The following is a 20,209-nucleotide window of genomic DNA, read 5'->3' on the forward strand; positions in this document are numbered from 1 at the left end:
CAGGGAGTTTAGTACTCCCAATATATGACAAAGAACATGTGCAGGTTAGTTGGTATACTACATAATCACTGCGACATGTCAGATGTTCTTTAATTGGGATCAACCTGTCATTGAAAGCCGATGTATAATGGGTTCCATTCACCGCAAATGTGCAAGCACGGCATGAAGTGCATCTAAAAAAAACAGATTTATTTAACCAGTTGGTTTTGGGGGGCAATTCAGGTTGGGTTCTGTCTAATGCATCTTTCATAGAAGGAGCCCTCCTAAAAGTTATTGCTGGTAATTTAGGTAGAAATGGAGCTAGAATAACATCAGTCAATACAATTGGCCACTCAGATCGGATGATGCTGCTGATCTTGGATTTCTGAGAACAAAAAGTGGTGATAAACCGAACAGAGCCCTGTTCAGTAGGATCCAAGATCTCCTTACTTTTAGGAATAAGAAGGTCCTCTCGTGAGCACGCAGGATTGAGGACATGCTATCGAGCAGGGGTCCACCCAGGACTTAAACCACAGGAATTCATGTGCAAATATTGTTTTGCGGACATCTCGGCACTACAACTCCCACAAGCCCCAGTATTGCCTCATCAAGGGCGGGACTCTGTGAAATAAAGGGAGTCGCCCCGCAGCAAGCACAAACTTCCTTGATGTCCCATGAAGAAGAGGAAACTCGAAACGCGTCGGAAATAGGGGGAAGCTGCATTACTACCTGTTTGTGCTACATGCCCATACCTGAAATAAAGGCTGGTAACCCCGTGAAGGTCTGTGTGCGTTTCTGAGTGAGCTACCATGTGGATTACAATAGTGAGGCGGACGCTCATCCGCCAGAAGCCGCAACATCCCAGAATCTAAAGGGAGCCACAGGCACGGATTCATCGTACTGATTGTGGAGCCAACACGCAGGATTGAGGACATGCTATCGAGCAGGGGTCCACCCAGGACTTAAACCGCAGGAATTCATGTGCAAATATTGTTTTGCTGACATCTCGGCACTACAACTCCCACAAGCCCCAGTATTGCCTCATCAAGGGCGGGACTCTGTGAAATAAAGGGAGTCGCCCCGCAGCAAGCACAAACTTCCTCGATGTCCCATGAAGAAGAGGAAACTCGAAACGCGTCGGAAACAGGGGGAAGCTGCATTACTACCTGTTTGTGCTACATGCCCATACCTGAAATAAAGGCTGGTAACCTCGTGAAGGTTCGTGTGCGTTTCTGAGTGAGCTACCATGTGGATTACAATAGTGAGGCGGACGCTCATCCGCCAGAAGCCGCAACATCCCAGAATCTAAAGGGAGCCACAGGCACGGATTCATCGTACCGATTGTGGAGCCAACACGCAGGATTGAGGACATGCTATCGAGCAGGGGTCCACCCAGGACTTAAACCGCAGGAATTCATGTGCAAATATTGTTTTGCGGACATCTCGGCACTACAACTCCCACAATCCCCAGTATTGCCTCATCAAGGGCGGGACTCTGTGAAATAAAGGGAGTCGCCCCGCAGCAAGCACAAACTTCCTCGATGTCCCATGAAGAAGAGGAAACTCGAAACGCGTCGGAAACAGGGGGAAGCTGCATTACTACCTGTTTGTGCTACATGCCCATACCTGAAATAAAGGCTGGTAACCTCGTGAAGGTTCGTGTGCGTTTCTGAGTGAGCTACCATGTGGATTACAATAGTGAGGCGGACGCTCATCCGCCAGAAGCCGCAACATCCCAGAATCTAAAGGGAGCCACAGGCACGGATTCATCGTACCGATTGTGGAGCCAACACGCAGGATTGAGGACATGCTATCGAGCAGGGGTCCACCCAGGACCTAAACCGCAGGAATTCATGTGCAAATATTGTTTTGCGGACATCTCGGCACTACAACTCCCACAAGCCCCAGTATTGCCTCATCAAGGGCGGGACTCTGTGAAATAAAGGGAGTCGCCCCGCAGCAAGCACAAACTTCCTCGATGTCCCATGAAGAAGAGGAAACACGAAACGCGTCGGAAACAGGGGGAAGCTGCATTACTACCTGTTTGTGCTACATGCCCATACCTGAAATAAAGGCTGGTAACCTCGTGAAGGTTCGTGTGCGTTTCTGAGTGAGCTACCATGTGGATTACAATATATATATATATATATATATATATATATATATATATATATATATATATATATATATATATATATATATATATATATATATATATCCACCAAAACAGGAACCACAAATTTGACGGAGGCCTCAGAAAGTAATGAAATTAGCTCGTTTATTTTCATCAGGCAACTTGCTGGCATAGCACTTTCAGGAAACAAAGTCACACAGTGAAGGGCCGGACGCGTTTCAGGTTTAAAACTCCCTTCTTCAGCGGTGAATTTTCAGCATGTTTGACGGCTCTGTACATTGCACTTATATCTTCACAATCCCCTCCCAGGTAGGCGTGGCCTGACATAGGCCTTGTGGGATCTGTAGTGCATGTTCGTAATACCTCAGTGGGCGCGCTGTCAATGTCTGCTAGGTACATGAATAAATCCCAAGTGGGCTGACTTGTATTCTGGCAGGCTAATGTCGTGCTTTGTAGGTACCATCTGGAGCTTGAACAGGCAGCTCCCTGCAAAGGCACCTGTTCGACTTTCTCCCTCAGTTCCGACATCCCAGTGATGTCCGAGCGGGTCCGCACAGCGATGGGCCTCCGTACACGACTTTGGGCAAGCCGTTATAAATCCACCAAAACAGGAACCACAAATTTGACGGAGGCCTCAGAAAGTAATGAAATCAGCTCGTTTATTTTCATCAGGCAACTTGCTGGCATAGCACTTTCAGGAAACAAAGTCACACAGTGAAGCGCCGGACGTGTTTCAGGTTTAAAACTCCCTTCTTCAGCGGCGAATTTTCAGCATGTTTGACGGCGCTGTACATTGCACTTATATCTTCACAATCCCCTCCCAGATAGGCGTGGCCTGACATAGGCCTTGTGGGATCTGTAGTGCATGTTAGTAATACCTCAGTGGGCGCGCTGTCAATGTCTGCTAGGTACATGAATAAATCCCAAGTGGGCTGACTTGTATTCTGGCAGGCTAATGTCGTGCTTTGTAGTTACCATCTGGAGCTTGAACAGGCAGCTCCCTGCAAAGGCACCTGTTCGACTTTCTCCCTCAGTTCCGACATCACAGTGATGTCCGAGCGGGTCCGCACAGCGATGGGCCTCCGTACACGACTTTGGGCAAGCCGTTATAAATCCACCAAAACAGGAACCACAAATTTGACGGAGGCCGAAGAAAGTAATGAAATCAGCTCGTTTATTTTCATCAGGCAACTTGCTGGCATAGCACTTTCAGGAAACAAAGTCACATCAATCAGCAAATCTACGGACCACCTGCAGCTCTACAGAACCATCGAAGAAGGAGAACAGACCACTGGAGTACGGCAAGATGTTTCTTTCTTTATTGCCAAGTATTACAAATGACGCGTTTCGGGCGCGAAAGCCCTTGATCTCACAACGGTCACAGCAACCTTTTCCATTTTTAAATGCTTTAAAGTGCACACCCACCGAAATCATGTTACTTGGTCATGTGACCATAGAAAGTGAGAACATACTTTCTAAACTCCACAAAAACGAATATATACTTGTGTATATTTACTTATTTGCTGAATACATCCATAAAATGGATTTAAATATAGCAGCAGTGTTATAATAAATACAATCTCAGTTTAAATACAGATATATATATGTATATTTCTTCCACCTTGGTTCCCCTTCACCGGATTCTGCAGCAGTCCATGCGGGTGCGATCCCCTGTGGTGGAACCACGCCGCTTAATATTTCCACACAATCCTTCCCGACAGGAAAGAAAAATAGGCCACACTCTTGAAGTACTTTTTGCAATTTTTTTTTGTTTCTTACTCCTTCATTCAATAGAGTTAATCAGCGAGACTAGATCTACGCGTTTCGGTACCTCCTAATACCTTGCTCACGATCAACTGACCACTTGTCAACTCTCTATTCAAGTATTCAAACCGCTACGCCATCATTTCCTGTTTGAGTCACAAGTATCCCTTTGCATTCTGGAGAATATCGTTTTTCTTATTACTCCTTTAAGAGTGAATTGCTCCACTGTGACAATTTAAACTCTTGGCATTTTATATGGGACAAAATCCCCTTTATATTTTATCAGCATGGCTTGTTCCAATGTTCAACTCAGTCCTACTTTATTTGTGAATCTTTTTCTTTTTCTTTTTTTCTTCCTCGTTCAATCCAACTTTATTTATCATCATGATATTTATTTTCGGGTAAGTGTATAATTAGGTTTGTATTACTTTCCAAGCCACCCATTTCCTTTCGGAAATGTATCAAACCCAGCTCATTCGCACCCCTCCAGTGGGGCTACTTATGTCACATTTCTTCTCTTCACTTTCCTTAGTTTTTCTCATTCCGCTTCATCGAGGATTACTCTCTTATTACACATGAATATATTGCTCCTCCGATTGATTCAGGCTGTGCGGGCTTAACGTTCTCAGATTTAGAATATGGCGCGATTCTTTTTGGTGCAATAGTTTTTCCCCGTCCCCACCACATTCTCTTTTTGGGACCGTCTCTATTCCAAAGAATTTCAACTGTTTCCAGTCCCCTTGATGGACCTGCTCCATATGTTTCACCACGGCATTAGCATGTGAGGGCAACCATACACAAAGACAGAGCTAATGCTGTGGCGAAACATATGGAGCAGGTGGGAAAAGGAAAGAGCATGGAGCACATTTAACGATCATGTGTTGAATAAAATTGTCAGTTGGAAAAGATTCATTGATGATTTATTCAAAATTTGCACCACAAACTTTAAATTTAACTTTGAGATAGGCAATGAAAGATTAGTATTCTTAGATACGGAAATCTATATCAAGGATAATGAAATCCAAACAATGTTTGGATTTGATCAAGGGCACTGGATGCCCGAAACGCGTCATGGAGATTGAGGAGTGAGGAGAGATAAACAACATTGCCGTCAAATTGTCTTGGTGTTTCGTTTCTCACAGTTCGCCGAAAGGAAATGCTGGGAGCAGTGTTGAATGTATATTATTGCACTATTCCACCAAGAAACACACACTACTCCGGAGCAGGTGCCTGTCTTTTAGAGCGTGGTAGTGGGACCACGAATTCTATTCAGCTTGAATTTCTTCAAAAGAAGAGACTGCACTCGTGAGGGAGGAAAATAACTCAATTTAATTAGACGAGTTACAGGTACAACGGAGGTGTTTTAGATTGAGCCTTCATCAACATGCTTACGTGCAGCCTCTCCATGTATTTTAAACATATCATTACCTACAACTTCCTGTGTCATCAAAAACTCATTGACATAGACATAGGACAAGAATGGAATGCATAGTCCACATTACATTTCTTGGCCTCCATATTGGAACAAGTCTATTTCCCACTGAAATCGCGATTAAATATTGCTTCATTATCCTTCACAGTCAATAATTTCTCTCATTGACAACGGGGGTTTCACTGTTAATTATTACATTTTATAATTATTTATTTCACATTGATTTATAATGCTAGGAAATCATATATGAAAACATTTTTGATATAACACACGCTGACATGATAGTGCTCTTTATGAGCCATTTGTTGAGTAATTCATTACATTGTTTCTTTCAATTGAAATGCAATACACCTTATTGTGTTTATTGCTTGGAATGTCTATAGCAAGTAATGTATATTGGTAGCACGATCCATTGGACTAAACCAGCCAGTGAAGCAGGGTCTTGCATTACGCTCCAACACACCCGGTCTGGGTTAGATTGCAGCCTTTTATACAGTAGTACATGCTATCTTGAGAATTTTATTCATATGAGGAGATAACCAAAAGTATGCACTATTTTAGTGACACATAAAATCTGATCAGAATATAAGGCAAGCATGGTTTTCCCCGTTTCAATGTTACCGGACCCAAAAAATGTGAAGTCTGTATCCTGCTAGCAGCACATTGAGGCAGATGGACTGTGACTGAAAATGGACGTGGAGCTACATGTAATGCATTTGGGGCTTACAAAAAAAAATCAGCTTAAACTCTTGTATCATATTATCAGAATAAGACGCTATTTTGTGAAAGGGCAAGCAAATAAAGGGAGCAAAATTGCCACTGGAAGCATGGAGACATTAGATACATTTTACTCACAGTTACTTTCAGTGCATCGACTTCCGATTTCAGGGTCTGTAGCTGCCTGCGGGACTCATTTGATTCCCGTTTAGCTTTGCGCAGGGCATCATTGTTCTGGATCGCAGCTGTAGAAAGTTCTGCAAACTGGGGTACAAAAGTAGTAAATTGTGAACATTTGAATGATATAAAATCTATATCTCAGTGAGGTGCAGGCTTCATGGTCTCACAATAAGACAAGCACAAGGCCAACATTACTGTCCATGTGAATCTAATTCACTAATAGTGCACTGCTGTTAATAAATCAGTCACACTTAATTTAATAATATCTTTCAAATAGGGCACAATACCATAAAACTGAGATTTCATGTTGCCAAAATTCACCAGATTGAAGAGCAACGTCCATTGAGTCCATACTCAATCTGGAGCCCAAAAACATATAATCGAAAAGCTGCTAAGTTTCTAAATACTTGTAAAATGAATGAAGTGCCATTTCAATCGTTATGAGTGCAAGTAGTGATACATGAGAAATATGTAATCATTGGGTAAATCCATGCCAGATGTACTAAACACTAGTTGCAAAATACTGGTTGCATTCAGTGACCAGTATTTTTGTGACTAGTGTGGTATTTTACTAACAAATAGGTCGGTTCACAAAGCACTGAAGCGTAGTGGGTCACAATTTCACCTTCTTCATGAATATTAATGAGGTCGGTCACAAAATTGGGACCTACTATGATTCACTGACATCACAGGGATGGTGGACTGCTGGGGTCTGAGATTGCTTTTGAATAAAGCAATTGTTTTTTAAATGCATCCCATTTTCCTTAGGAAAAAAATAATTAGGACCTTTCTTTTAAGAGTAGGCAGTGGTAAAAAAAAATTCTGTCAACATTACCTTTTGCAAAATGTCTACCACTAGCTTTCAGTAGTAAGTCATCTATTAATGCTTTAAGACTAGATTTCAGTTGCAAAACATTCATACATTTCAACCAAATCACTATTTGCAAGGGGTGCCCTAAACATGCCCTTTAAAAATACTGATTAAGGTTTAGTCACACGTCCAAATCTGCCGTGGCCCGCACAGGTCAGAGGGGAAGGGCAGAGTGAGGAGGGATTTTGATGGACGATGACCAGGGCGAATTAATTATTTATTTCATTTTCCCTGGTCATCGTCCGTTGAAATTCCCCCTCACCCAGCCCCACCACTCTTACCTGTACGGCCGCAGCTAGTCCAAATTGCAATTCGGTAACGTGTTACTGATTCTCAATTGGGAATATTACATACAAAAAGACCATTTTGCAGTTGCAAATGGCCTTATTTTGTGAATCGGACCCGGTACGACCACAAAAAGCCTTAGTGCATCTGGCTCCGAATTCTTAATAGTGGTAAAAATAATCTGTTGGTTCATGACCGTTGTCTTACGACAATGATGAATTGCCTTTTTGTTTATAATCTAATTTATATTAAATACCATTCTGTACCTTGGCCTTGTACCAATCATTTTCCTCAGAGAGGTTTTTGATCGCCATCTTTTCTTACTGTAGGCGGACCTCACCAAGGGCAGCTGGCAGGTCAAAATTAGGCACATCTAGTTCAGTGATGTTGTTGGCTGGCTTCTTGATCATATGTGACTGAAGTTCCCAGATTTCCTGCGAACACAAAAAACAGAAGTGGCAAACAATTCAAGAGGACAACCCACACCTAACCCAGATGGGAAAGCAAGCTTTGTACGTTAAAGTAAAACAGTTTAAAAACATTAGCACATGGTTAATGTCATTTTATTGCAGTGAACAGCTACTTCCTCTGTTCTTTTTTCACTCTGTCAGTGTTTAATGAAGCTTCCACTGCAGCAGAGAAAATATAAACTGATTAAAACATACTTTGAGGAAAACTACTTTATTTTTTGTAGGTGTTATTGGTGTTTGATTTACTTAAAGAGCATGCAACGAAATTCACTGAAGTAGCGTTGAAAGGTTTATGTTGCTCTTTTCCTTACCATAATCATGAATGTTTAAAAAAAAAACTGTCCTGCAAAATATCTTACTTCATTGTGAAGCTTCATCAAAAAGTCGATTTCTTCTTGGAGGGTCTTTACTTTGCACTCCAGATCACGGTGTTCCTGTTTGACATTGTCAAGCTCCTTATTGAGACAGAAAACAATTGGAAGATGTTAGTAAATGCAGCTGTCCTCATTGTGTAGTCAACAGCATGTATGATACAATTTTAGGGTACTTTATGCATGCACGAAATGTAAATAGTAATTATTCACTCGTCCCCTGAAATATATAAAAAAAAATAGCAGTAAAACAATCCACCCTCCTCATGATCTTAATGAAGACTGAGATGGTATATTTTCATGATTTCAACTCAGTGATAGGCCACAACCTCATGAAATTTAAGGAGGATTTGTTGGTGACCGCGGACTGGATGGCTTCAAACTACCTGCAGTTGAATGCCAGTAAGTCAGAAATTCTGTTGTTCGGGAGAGACAGTGATATGTGGTCTGAGCAATATTGGCCAGATCGACTAAAACCAGCTCCCCTGCATAAATAGGCAGTTAAGAATCACGGTGTTTGGATTGACAGTGGTCTCTCCTTTGATACCCAATCTAAATCTGTAGCAGGGACCTGTTTTGGACTCTTGGGAGGATTGAAACCTCTACTTGGCTTTTTTGATTCGAAAATTCGTCAGACCATTGTTCAGGCTATGATTTTATCTAGATTGGACTATGGCAACTCTCTCTATTTAGGCGCCAATACGTCCAGTATCTGGTGTCTGCAGAGAATACAGAACGCTGCAGCCCACATTCTCCTGGCGCTCCCAAAATCTTGCTCAGTGTCCAAATTTCTACCTAAATTACACTGGCTGCCAGCTGAAAAAAGAATCCAGTTTAAAACACTATGGGGGTCATTAGGATGGTGGACGGACTTTGTCGTGGGCAGGGACCGTCCTCCATAAGGTCCCGTGCCTCGAATTAGGATGCACCCGCCACAGTGGCGGGTGCATCCCGCATTTTTAACAATGCGGCGGGCGGTGCTGAAAGCACCGTCATCCGCAATGCCAAAAATGCATGTTGTGCGTTTCAAAGCCCAACATGACAGGCACCGCGCGGTGCCTGCCATGTTGTACTTTGAAATGTGCACACCCCATCCCCCCTTCACCATGGGGGCCCACAACCGGCCCCCAAAGCAAAGACTGTATGCCTTAGCCCTGTTCCGCCATGGTCGCAAGGCAACTGCGGCGGAAAAGCGGCGGACGGTCTTCCCATCCGCCGCGGACCCCCCAGTCATCCTAATGTGGCGGGGGCCTTTTCTGTGAGGATGGTGGACGGATTGCCCCTGCCGGGCTGGCGCCAGCAAGGCGGGGGCAATCCGTCCGCCATCCTAATCAACCCCTATGCGTGGCTCAGAGAACTCTGACTCAGCAAGCACCGCGGGGGCTGGTGGATCTGCAAGCCTTTTACGTTTCTCGGCGTACTTTACGCTCAGCTGACCAAGGGCTGGCTTGTATCCCCGAGTCCTAAGAGCCAGAGCTGGAGGCCGCTCTTTTAGAACTCTCATGGCCAGACTCCCAGCCTCCATCAGAGGGATCCAGAATCATCTTGCCTTTCGCAAAGCCATAAAGACCTGGCTCTTTCCGGTGTAACCCCTCTCCAACTTTTACAGTCTCAAGTCTTCGGTTGCACTGGGACGCCCTGTTGCTGGAGCAGCCATGCGCATTACAAATCTTACAATAATAATAATAATAATATGGGATTATTTCAATCAATCCACAGCTCACAAAGCAAGAAAACAGAACAGTCCACAGAACTGTGCTAATATTAGGAAAACATTGGTCAAGTGAATATAAATCCCTGGGGTGGGTAGAGAAGCATTATTCCTGCAATGTCATTTTGAAACCAGTCACGTTTTACTATGAACTAAGATATTTTCCTAAAAGAGCTTTCTGTTGGATCTTTAGCTTTCTTAAACAAGAATTTTTTATGCTATAGGTCACAACCGGGAGATCAGCCCGTTTGCAACCGCAAAAAAGGGTCCTGGCTTGTACAAATGCAATTTTGCGAATAATTGCCTAAATAGCGTTTGTGACTCTCGCTATTAGAAAGAGGAGTGCCTTCCTAATAGCGAGTCCCAAAGCAATTTACTATTGTTTCATGACTGCATTGCGGCCACAAAACACTTGCAGTTTACCACCTACTTCAAGTAGGTGGTAAACCACTTACAAATGGTAAGGGGTCCCCACAGGACTCCTTCCCGCTTGTGAGTGTGTGCAATAATATTTTTAAAGAATCAGTCAGTGGTCACAGGGACAACTGCCTGCCCTTAAAAAATGAAACCAAAAAGTAAAACTTTATTTTTTAATTCATCCAGTTTGCCTTTAAGGAAATGGGCTGCATTTAAAAAAAACTGCTTTATTTAAAAAGCAGTCACTGACATGGTAGTCTGCTGACCCCAACAGTCCACCATCCCTGGGAATGCTAGCCATTCCCAATGGGGTCGCAAATTGCGCTTGCCTCATGGTATGCAATTTGCGACCACATTGGGAATTGCAAACAGTGTCTTAGACACTGTTGTACATTCACTTTTGCGAGTCGCAAATTGCAAGTTGCAGTTCGATGCAATTTGCGAATCGCAAAAGTGAATTGTTGTATATCTGCCCAATGTCTTTTACCCATGTGTTTTGTTTTGGCGTTTGCTTGAAGCTAAATGGATGGGAAATGAGAAGGGAAGAAAGAAACGGTGACATCTATAAAAGGGCCACCGCGCTAAGCCATGCAAAAAGTGCAGGAACACAAAGGCAAAAAGGACAAACAAGCAGCGATGGGGGTGGTGGGGTAGTGGCAAATTACATCAGGTAAGCATTGTGTGTGCTGTAGCTGCAATAATTTGACAGATCTGCAGTAAAATTTCATGACTTGGCAAACAATAGTTTTTAGGCACATATGATTTACCTTCTCAGAAAACAATACCTGTTGGTTGGAATGTGTCATTAGTTCTCCTTAAAACAGTCTTAAAACTCTATTGATGTTAGGTTAAATAGTAAGATGGTGTTCTAAGTGCACTTTTTATTTTATTTTTTTCAGAAATAAATTTTTAGGAGAACTTTCTCACGCTCTGTGCTGAGGTCAAGCCTGCTTACTATACCAGCTCTCTCAGGGCAATGTGGGGTAGGTATGGCTATGTTTGGGATGGGTTACATTGCCAGTCCAGGTAACCAAGAATGCTGCAAAATGTTTTCAGTGGTCCAGGAAATGTTATATTTTGCCAATGGAGCCATGCCCATACATAGACCGTTTGCTGTCTTTCGGCGCGTTATGTAAGTGTCGAACCTGGTGATGAAAATGATCTACGTGTTTTTATGTATGTATTGGAGCCACCTAAGCATACTTATTGCCAGTCCTCCCAGAAAAGATGAAATATTACCCTGCAAAATGCTGTCATAACTATGGCTGGACATAGTGTGGGCATCTTTACAAACATGCAATATTTCATCCAGCAGAAAGCCTTCCAACCATATTACTCAACTGAAGCACAGTAAGCAACTTTTAAATAATATATAGCTTTTCATACTGCAGTTTTGTTATTTATAAGTGCTGAAATTAATAAGCGATGCTATTGCTCAATTTACTGGCACTCATAATCAAACTTGTATGCATGAAAAACTCATTTGGGCCTACAAGAAATCAAAGGTGTGACGTGCGAATCATAGCACATGTAACGCGGATCTATTTAACTCGATGGGCTTTCTGTCAGTAGATACAATGTGTTAAGGATATCATTTATACATTTATATTTAGGCATTCCAGCCGTCTATAGCCACATATTGGTCAAAGCACAGAGGAAAAGTTTAAATACATTGTTTTGTTATTGAAAAGGCACACTTACAGAAAGCTTTCGTATGTAGAATTCCAACACAAGTGCAATGTACAACCTGAACACTAAAAATACCCCTATACCCCAAAACCCAAACCTAGCCCTGAACCCTAAAAATACCCCTGTACCCCAAAACCCATACCTATCCAGATAAACATGCTTTTAACATTCATGCATTTACAACGAATTTCGTTGTAAATGTATGCGTGGTAAAAGCATATAAAATGTAATGCCATGCGTTATAATGGCATTGCGAAGTCATGGTACTTTCGTAATGAAAGTATGTGGAGTGATTGTATGCGGAAATAAAGTTGCGGAATAATGGGTGTTTACCCTCCCCCGGTAAGTACATTGGTGGCACGGCGGCCCAAATCTCCAGCAACATACTCATATTTTTTCACCACCCATTTGAAAAATGCACAGGTCTCTCTCATTGATGGCCAGCACCGACATACACTTTTAGACACACCTCCCGCCACAAGTTCTAGAATTGTGAACTTTAGAGCTGGGGAGCTACGTTCGAATCTCGGCATCAGCTCAACATCCTGTGATTCCAGGCAAATCGCTTTGTCTCCCCGTGCCTACCACAAATGAATGTGTTCTTCTGTAATGTAAATTGTGCTCATGCTATGTTGTCGAGTTTGTGCTATATAATATTGCAAGGAAAAATAAAGTAGGGAAACTCGAGTTCACACACTACTGAACGCGCACTCTTAAGTGCATCAGCAGTGCACTGTGAATCGGAGCGTTTCACAGGCCTGTCACAGATCAGAAATGCTATCAAAATGAAATCCTAAAAAACAATATACTACTGGCCGGCAGCAATTCATACCAAGACAACGTCGGGACGGGCTGCTAGTAAAGTATAAAATTGTAGAAACATTATATTTTGCAATTGTCATTATTGCAGTCATCTCGTCGTGTGAACGGAGCTGCAAGGGTATTGGGAATCGTAGTTCTAAATGATGATTTAATTGGCAGAACTACAATCACGCTGGGAAATGTAGTTTGAGACAAAAAACAATCCCTGAATATCATGTTTTGGAATCAGGAGAACAATGGACAAAACTAATACCTGTCACACGTATATATCAATAATTGTTTGATTCTCAACTGTCTGTAATATACATGGGTGTACAAAATATGCTAACAATAATAGTGTCAACTCGTCTGTGTTATCTATTACGCCAATTATGTTATGTAATTAGTATTACACACCTTGTATTGTGCCAAAATAGAAGTGTAATCAAAATCTATATTGAACACCACAGTATATCCTCGTACAGTCCTATCTCATGACTTTTTGTACGGAATACCCATCTCTGTTCACGCCTAAACATTACCTTGTCAAGGGGCCCCACGCTGGTATCATATCTAGGCTTATCCACAATGACCAATGAAAAATCATCCTCGGAATGGCCCATCTCTATGTAGTGTCTAGTCATGCGTGTGTTAGATTTCCTGCATCTGAAAGCACTACGGTGATCAACTATTCTATGTTTAACTTTACGTGTAGTCATACCAATATATATTAGTGAGCATGGGCAAGTGATCATATAAATTACCCCGCTCGTATTACAATTGGTATAAATCCTGAGTTGCCACGGTATTTTTAAGCCCATATCCAATAGTTATGTTATGTTATATTTAATTTATAGAGCGCACAGCTCCTCGAAAGTGTCCTGGCGCTTACTTCAGAAAAGAGAGAAAAACACACCCATCAGGTTAAAAAAGCAGCGTTTTAAATTTTTTCTTAAACAACAGTGGATCCTAATTGCTCCGCAGAGTCAGGGGCAGCATATTCCAGGCCCGACCTGCTTTAGCACAAAAGAATTCCTGCCAAGTCGCTGGCGCTTAAACTTCGGCGTCTGCATCACCAGATGAGCAGAGGAGCGCAGCTGTCTCCCTGGTATATAGAAAGTGAACCTCTTCTGCAAATAGATAGTGCCTAGACCATGAAGGTCCCGATGAGCAATTGACAGCATTTTAAATTTAAGATGAGATTCAACCGGGAGCCAATGCAAAGTACGCAAATAAGTGCAAACACTATGCCTAGATGACAAACCTCCAAGAAGTCTGGCTGCCGAGTTTTGAACAACTTGCAGTTTCTTCACTAGAAATCCCGGACCACCAACCAAAAGGGCATTGGCATAGTCTAAAAGGGACAAAATCAATGCACGGACCACAGTTTCTCTGGCCGTGCATGGCAAAAAGGGAAGAAACTTCCTCAAGATCTTCAACGTGCCAAAACAAGTGCGGCCCAGTTTCTTTACTTGCGTCACAAAGTTCAGATTTTCGTCGAACCAGACTAAACGATTTTTGGCAGCACCTTTCCTCTCAGTAGGACGAGGAAAACCAGAAGGCCAGAGCCTCTCTCTGAAGTCCGTCGAGAAGGAGCCATACAGCAACACTTCAGACTTTCCTTCATTGCATTTCAGCTGTGCATTTGCCAGCCACTGAAAGACCGAAGACAGACAAAGTTGGACTGTCCCAACCGAGTCACCCTCCTTGCTCCAGGTAAACAACAACTGGGTGTCGTCTGCATAGGTCATCACCTTACCCCCCCAATGACTCCGCAAGAAAAAATAGTGGAGTCACGTAGATGTTAAAAAGGAGAGGGCTAAGTGATGACCCCTGCGGTCGCTTAGGTGCACAGGCACACAGAGGGAGCCAGATCTGCTGCAGCCGACCCTCCAAAAAGGACCTAATCCATTTCAAGGCCATGCCAGAAATACCTATTTCAGATAGGCGGTCTAGGAGCAGGGAATGGGGCACAGTGTCGAATGCCGCTGAGAGATCTAGCATAACCAAAGCTGCTCTCCCGCCGGCATCCAAACACTCCCTAATCGCCTCCGTGACCTCTTACAAAGCTGACTCCGTGCTATAAGAGGCACAGAAGCCAGATTGTGCCGGATGAAGCAGACATGCCCCCTCAACAAAGTTGGTAAGTTGGAACGTAACCACCTTCTCGCATACTTTAGCCAGACTTGGCAGAAGCGACATAGGCCGATAGTTCTCAGGCAACAGAGGGTCAAGTGACGGCTTCTTAAGTAGGGGGAGAATCAACGCATTTTTCCATCCCTTTGAAACACAAGCTTCACGCAGTGATTTATTTACCATAAGATTCACTTCTAGGTTAATAGTATCTGGCAAATCGGACTGAAGCCTTGCTGCTCACGGGTCGTTAGGTGAGCCGGACTTAAGGGCCTTGAGGATTCTGAGAGAGCTGGCAGAATCAACCGGCCTAAATTCAGAAGAGGTAAAGTCAGGTTTAACCACAGGCTTAGGGAGCGCCAACACAACACCGGAATTCCTGGGAGAAATCGAAAACGTCTCTTAGATACTAATGATTTTATCCCTAAGAAATGACGCCAAGGTGTTACACCAGGTCTCTGAAACCGGTGCCACTGCCACCTGGGCGCTAGGGGCCAAAAAACTCTGCACAATTACAAAGATTTCTTATGGGTTGTTGTTGGCCCGCTCGATGCGAGCAGAATAGTGCAGGCCTTTGGCCTCTCCTAACGCAGCTTAATAGAGATTTTGTTTAGTTCTGAGAGTGTTTTTATCAATCGGGCGGTAGCCACTGGAGCGCCAGTCTCTCTCTGCTATTTTGCACGCATGTTTCAGAGTCCTCAACTCAGGAGTAAACCACGGCTTAGAGGGGGACTCTCTCCTCAGCTTTGGCTGACATGGTGCAGACAGAGTAGCCACCGAGCTTGCAATCCAGTCAGCAAACTGACATACATTTTCCTCCAGATCCCCCAACAGGGAAGGCCTGGAAGCTGCCAGAGAAACAATCAGCAGACCCGGGTCCATTTTCCTAATGGCTGGGGGTCGGTGGCAGATGGCTGGTTGTTGAGAGTTCTTCATTGCCCGTGAAAAAAATATGGGAAAATGATCCGACCAGGCAACCGGCCTCGACCTTGACACCGATATAGGGAAATTAGTACAGATGATATCCAAAATGTGCCATCCTAGGTGGGTAGGAAACATAACTATTTGTGAAAGGTTAGCCAGATGAAGGGCATCCAAAACAACTGTAGAATCAGTCATCTCAGTGTGGTCCAGGTGGAGCTTGACATCACCAAGAAAAACATAATTTGAGAAACGCAGTGCACGCTCTGCCAGCGCATCCTCACAGGTATCCAGAAAGTTCCTGGCTGGCCCAGGAGGCTGGTAAATCAGGGACCCCCCCAAAAGTAAAGTGGGCTGAAAGTTGTAAACTAAAATCCAGACCCTCACAATCGCCCCAAAGGGTGGATATTTCACTGTGGAGGGACCATCCTTCCCTATACCAAATGGCTAGACCACCACCTCTGCCAACATGGCGATCCACCCGATGGACTTTGAAACCAGCCGGTGTTGCCAAGGCCACGATGGGGTTAGAGAAGGCGCCAAGCCAGGTCTCAGTGACAAACAATATGTCCAGACCGTTATCAGTAATCAGATCAGCAATGTCTACATAATGCTTCTTGGCGGATCTAGCATTAATGAGACAGGCACTGTTATTCCCCGACCTAAGTGTGTCAGCTAACATATCAGTTGGCAGCGACAGGGGCTCCGGTGAAAATCTAAACCCACAATCCTCACAAACATAGTCCCTAGTAGGTCCTATTTGCCCATCTCTATGGGATAGACATGTAAGGGGTTTCAGGGATTTCAACAACTCACTTGATAAGTGGATGACATTACTGCTCCCAGAGTCATCTCGAGCAGAGTGGCTTGCCCTGAGTGCTGACTTAGCGCTGACGGGCGCAGACGGGCTTGCCTTAGGTGCGCCTTCGGAGCACCGTTGGCGCGCCCGTTGCTCGTTTGAGCAGGCGCCATTCAAATAAGGTGTGGCTAAAGCTGGCGTGCAGCGTGCGTCATCTGTAACACTGACCTTGAACAACGCGAGTCGCGTCCAAGATAGCTGCTGTCCCGACTAACCCCCCGAGAGTGCCGCCCGATGAGGAAGAGGTATGGTGCACTCTGTTTAAAGACTTCCACACAATGTCAGCTAATAAAACAATTCCAACGCTGTATTTTAAAAAAGTTCCTAAAAAGCCCCAATTCACGGAATTTACGCAAATAACCTTCCCCCCAAATTCCCTCTGTCACACAACAAAGAACGCTTATTTTAAAAGGAGGAGAGTGAGTTAAAAAGGACCTTTCCCAAGCGCTGCACAGCCGCACTGACCCCTCTAAATAAGGAATTGCCTAAAGCCGGCGTGCAGAGTGCGTCATCTGGACGCTGACCGCGAACGACGCGAGTTGCGTCCAAGATGGTCGTTGTCCCGACTAACCCCCCGAGAGTGCCGACCGATGAGGAAGGGGTATCGTGCACACTGTTTAAAGACTTCCACACAATGTCAGCTAATAAAACAATTCCAATGCTGTATTTTAAAAAAATTCCTTAAAAGCCCCAATTCACGCAATTCACACAAATAACCTTCCCTCCAAATTCCCTCTGTCACACAACAAAGAACGCTTATTTTAAAATGAGGAGAGTGAGCAAAAAACGACCTTTTCCAAGCACCGCAAAGCCGCACTGACCCCGCTAAATAAGGAATTGCCTAAAGCCGGCGTGCAGCGTGCGTCATCTGGAACGCTGGCCACGAACAACGCGAGTCGCGTCCAAGATGGCCGCTGTCCCAACTAGCCCCCCGAGAGTGCCACCTGATGAGGAACGGGTATGGTGCACTCTGTTTAAAGACTTCCACACAATGTCAGCTAATAAAACAATTCCAACGCTGTATTTTAAAAAATTTCAAAAAAGCCCCAATTCACACAATCCACGCAAATACCCTTCCCCCCAAAATCCCTCTGTCACACAACAAAGAACGCTTATTTTAAAATGAGGAGGTTGGGCAAAAAACGACCTTTTCCAAGCGACTCATATGTTTTGTGAAAGGGCACGGGGACAACATCCACAAGGGAAATGACCTGTGACTGGTGAAGCCCCCCATAAAGTATTCTGTCTGGCCCCCTGTTGTGGTAGTCTCGGTCTAGTATGAACTAGTAGATCTTGCAGATTACTACTCCTTTTCAGAGCAAATAAACGCTACTCCAATGTTAGAGAACCTGTATTCAAAATATGCCAGGATTTTGTAACGGCCCTTTTGATATTGTCAGTCAAGTCACTGTAAGTAGTCACACAAACCATTCTCTTTTTTTCTGGTTCATCATAAGATTCAAGCAATGCTTCTCAGTGGTTATTATGTGCTCTTTTTTCTGCTCTATACACCAAGTGAGTGGGATAATTTATTGCAAGTAATTCCTCACTCAAATTCTTGGCATGTTGTTTGTATCTAGCAACCTCGCTACAATTCCTACGTAGTCTTAAAAACTAACCTATAGGAAGATTTGTCAATAAGGCACGTGGTTTGAAGCTATGATAACTAAGCAGTGAATTCCTAGCCATAGGCTTTTGGTATAATTCAGTGTGGATTTTACCATTTTTAGGGTATAGCCTAAGATCTAGGTATGACACTGTCATGGTACTGGCCTCACCAGTAAATTTCAGATTAATGTCACAGTCATTCAACCAATTGGAAAACGTATGAAGAGATCCCTGGTCACCTTCCCAGACGACCAGGATATCGTCTATATACTGTTTCCGCAGTTTGAGTTGAGGTTGAAAAGGATTGGTACTGGGGTATATAAACTTGGTTTCGAAGCCATGCATATATAAATTGGCCATACTAGGGGCACAAGTGCTGCCCATAGAAGTGCCCGTAGTTTGCCAATATAATTTCCCTTCATAACTGACGAAATGTTCTTTTATGGTTAAACTCGCACATCGCATCACAAAGGCAATTGGGGTCTGATCCTCACGTGGATGACACGCAAGTAATTATTAAGAACACAGCCAATGAAAAATATGGGCGATGAGTGGGAGGAGCTTCAAGTCCATACCCAACTACAGCATGCCTCGCAGAGCAGTGCATGAGCTGCCCAGGCTTGACCTAAAAGCAACAAAAATATATCTCCAGTGTTGATGCACAAACAGACATCTCCTGTATCTGCAAGAAAACACATAATGTATTCAAATTTGATTTTAATTGGATGAAGCCAGCTGACAAAAGTTTTTACAACTCCTATTAGCACAACGTTTGAGTGGCTTAGGTGAATCTGAGTCCAGTGATTTAGGGCTGAGATAGGGTAAGCATTATAGACACTGCAGTTCTGGTGAGAGTCGAAATTACCCGCAATTGCAGATGAGTGGGTAAAATTGAGGATTGGAAGTGATGGAGAGTAAATGTCATTTGATGGCTACCTTTATCAATTCTTACTAGTAAAGATCATTGCAACAATAAATTCCTCATGAAGACATGTTAACCGGTTAAGTCACACAACGTAAGAGACACATGATGCATCATTATAAAGCATGTAGCGTGTTCTAACCTGATGAACGCAAACATTTAAACAATGAGAGAAACAAATGAGAATACACATAACTGTATCTATGTGTTGAGAGAAAATAAAAAATATGTTAACATTGAGAGTTTGTGATAACATTTATGAGTGCATCGAAATATGAAAATATATATAGGGGGGAGGGAGCACACTGCCTCTCGTCCCAGCACAGTTCACCTCATTGCATCCTGGTAAATGCAGTATGCTTACTTTCAAAGTTGCTGTAATCTTTCACCAAAGTTGGTGCAGGTAGTGCTGTTATCTCTAAACATGTGTTTCTGGGTTTATCCCGCCATCAGTAGAGAGGAAAGAGTAGTAAGGAGCAGAGAAAAGTCATCAGGGGTTGCTGAAATGGTGCCCAAGTCTTCACAGGTCGCAGTACCTTTCCACAGGCACACAGGTGCATCCCAGGAGAGCTTGTCAGCTTGTTGGCTCAGGGAGACTTTTGAACACAGGGGGGGAGGGAGCACACTGCCTCTCATCCCAGCACAGTCCACCCCAATGCATCCTGGTAAATGCAGTATGTTTACTTTCAAAGTTGCTGTAGTTTTTCACCAAAGTTGGTGCAGGTAGTGCTGTTATCTCTAGACATGCGCTTCTGGGTTTAGCCCGTCATCAGTAGAGAGCAAAGAGTTGTAAGGAGCAGAGAAAAGTCATCAGAGGTTGCTGAAATGGTGCCCAAGTCTTCACAGGTCACAGTACCTCTCCACAGGCACACAGGTGCATCCCAGGAGAGCTTGTCAGCTCGTTGGCTCATGGGAGCCTTTTGAACACAGGGGGGGAGGGAGCAC

General features: G+C 43.7%; 1 pseudogene; it reads right to left on the reverse strand.

Moving 5' to 3' along the window:
* Nucleotides 1-20,209, reverse strand: part of LOC144784141 (vimentin-like) — a 111,822-nt pseudogene that overhangs the window by 73,007 nt on the left and 18,606 nt on the right.

This window comes from Lissotriton helveticus, chromosome 10, assembly GCF_964261635.1.
Source record: "Lissotriton helveticus chromosome 10, aLisHel1.1, whole genome shotgun sequence".
NCBI classification, from domain to species: Eukaryota; Metazoa; Chordata; class Amphibia; order Caudata; family Salamandridae; genus Lissotriton; species Lissotriton helveticus.